Below are 3,128 nucleotides of genomic sequence, written 5' to 3'. Positions count from 1 at the left end.
CAGTGATAAATGCTAATGGTGGTCACACCAGGTATTGACTGACATTTTGGGTATTGACCCGAAACTGTGTAAGCCCTCAACATTTGAAAAAAAAACAATTATGTCATCTGCCTTTTAATCCATTAAGCTGTCTTCAGTCAAATGTTTGTCAATCTTGCCCTATTAGTATTTCTTGTCTTTACTGTTGAAAATAAATAACATGTATACTGCAAACTCGACTTGCGTTTCTTTTGCGTGTGAGTATACTTGTTATTATAATTTAGTTAGTTATTGTTTTGTGAGTTTTGAATTATGCCTATATTTTGTTCGCATATGTAACTGTGATAGCATGTTGATAAAGGCACGATGTACACACGCAATCTAACACAGGTACACACAAGGGTGAACATACGTATATACGTACAGACACGCATTTGCACTCAGACGTACACATATGAAAGTACACACATGTACACAGATATCCACACATACGTATATACTATAGACATACAGGTTAACAGACGAACGTACACACACACACACACACACACACACAAGAATACATAAGCACACCCTTATCTTTCCACACACTGCAGAAGCTGAAGCTTGTGGGGCCTATGTCATGTGAGGTTTCATGTCATGTATATTTTGTACATCACGCAAACTGAATAAATACGAATTTGAGGCACCTGATGTTGGTACTTCCTCGATTGCTTCACTTCTGTGTCTACGTGCATTGTAAACTGTTGGATATAATGTTACTTCTTTTTGTTCAGTGTTTGCTGGGGAGTGGGGTAGCCTAGTGGGTAAAGCATTCGGTAGTCACGCGGAAGACACGGGTTCGATTCCCCACATGGGTACAATGTGTGAAACCCAGTTCCCCCTCGTGATATAGCTGGAGTATTGCTAAAGGCGGCGTAAAACAACACTTACTCAGCCCTCATTCATTCAGAACATCAATTGTCCCTTCAATTATCTTAATGTAGAACTCCTTTCCCATTGTAATAAAACCGCAGGCACAAGAAATCCTAGACATGTATACCTATTTCCTCTTCATGCGTAAAATAAAGTTTACTTTACATACCCACACATGTAGCTGCTTCTGGAGTATAGGCTATTTTGTCATGAAAGTTCCTTTCATAGTCTGTTTTCTCAGGTGAATAATTGCCTTGCCTTTGTATGTGTTTATGACGGGTACTGCTGATGGAAAGGGATACCCTCACCTTTTCGCAAACACCTGGTATCATCACACATACTAATGATTTAGTCGGAATCATACACTGTTTTTTAGCAGAGGTTTTTTTTACCATTATGGAAAGGGTTGTGTCCGTTTTGCCTCACTTCATCTTCTGTTAGCTGCCTCCTCTTTGTTTTCATCTCGCTTCTGATCCGTAAAGATCCGGGATAGAAAAGGTCTTCAGCAACCCATACTTGCCGTAAAAGGCGACTATGCTTGTCGTAAGAGGCAACTAACGGGATCGGAGGGTCAGGTTCGCTGACTTGGTTGATGCACATTTCATCATATCCCAATTGCGTGTATCGATGCTCATGATGCCAATCACTGAATTGTCTGGTCCAGATTAGATTATTTACAGACCGCCGTCATATAGCTAGCATATTGCTGAATGTGGTGTTAAACAACAAACAAACATCAAAAACATCTTGCATCTTCACAATATATTTTACAATTTGCGAAGGTTTGATGGGACCCAGCTCAATTAACTTGGACAAACGAATGTCCGGTAGGGCAGGACATGCTTACACCCCTTGTCATCACTGGTTTTTAGTGATCCATTCATGTAATTTTGACCACTATTTTGCTTTTTTCGCCCAATTGAACCTGTTTCGGCGGATAATCGATAGTTTTTTATTTATATATATTTGAGAAAGAAGGAAAGGCTAATGAGAAATATCACGAAACCTCGACTATACCGCATCCAAGTAGTGATCTTATTTTTCTGTGAATTACGGTATCGGATATAATGAAATGATTGTCTACAGGAGTTTGTTATACGCGGGGTTGACTGTAACGTGAATAGTGTTCATTGTTGTGAAGAATGCACATCCCATATGGTTGATAATTTTTCATATTTAATACATACATGAGTTGTTTATACTTAGTTCATGTCTCGTTTAATACTGATATTGATTGTTTGACAACAAAACACTAATAGACACAGTGTCACATTCTATTACCCAGAACTGTGATCTATCAGCTCATATGCACAACTACAGCTGACATTCGAAATCGTCTTCCTGATCTCAGTACTGTTAACTTCTGTCCATCGCCATTCTCTATCTGTTCTTTAGTAAACGATCACATTCTACTGTGTTGGAGCTCGAACTGCTGAATGAAAACCGCAGCATGTGTGTTTCTTTGTTTACCCTTCACACCTGTCCAGCTGACCAAAAGCCAAACATGGAACAATGCCTTATCTATTGCCTTCACACAAACACACACACACACAGACACACACTTTAGAATTAATCATGTGATATCATTTACTCTGCATTCGTTGAAACGAAGGTTACACTTCCTAACTTTTTATCATTATATCAAATATACGTGAATCATTACACAACAATTCTTGACAATTCTTTAAGCTATGCCCGTTTGTGCTTACACGGAACCCAGTCGCAAACAGGGCGGTCGGGTAGCCTAGTGGTTAAAGCGTTAGCTCGTCATGCCGAAACCCGGGTTCGATTCCCAACATGGGTACAATTTGTGAAGCCCATTTCTGGTGTCCCCCGCCGTGATATTGCTGGAATATTGCTAAAAGCGGCGTAAAAACATACTCACTCACTCAGTCAGTCGCAAACAGGGGCACGAGTCGCTATTCGGCTTGTTCGGGAATAACACGAGTTTGTCACGAATGTGTCCAGATGATATCATATCCTAGTCATGCGCCTCCAAACACGAAATGTTGATAACTACCCTTTAAGGACATATAGCCTGTGACTATACAGGCTCATTAGTACATGTACAAATCCACCATTTGTAGATTTGTGTCCTCTACAATATGGTTTACAATGTATCAACGGGTATATATAGGCCTATATGACCCATGAACGCCATGACTCATTTTTCCTGGAACCCATTGTTGTCCCTATATGGCATCGCTAAGGCCTTGTTACTTGACTACAGATAC

This window comes from Haliotis cracherodii, unplaced genomic scaffold (assembly GCF_022045235.1).
Source record: "Haliotis cracherodii isolate W230 unplaced genomic scaffold, xgHalCrac1.p SCAF_1, whole genome shotgun sequence".
NCBI lineage: Eukaryota > Metazoa > Mollusca > Gastropoda > Lepetellida > Haliotidae > Haliotis > Haliotis cracherodii.
Note: the sequence above shows the minus strand (reverse complement) of the source record.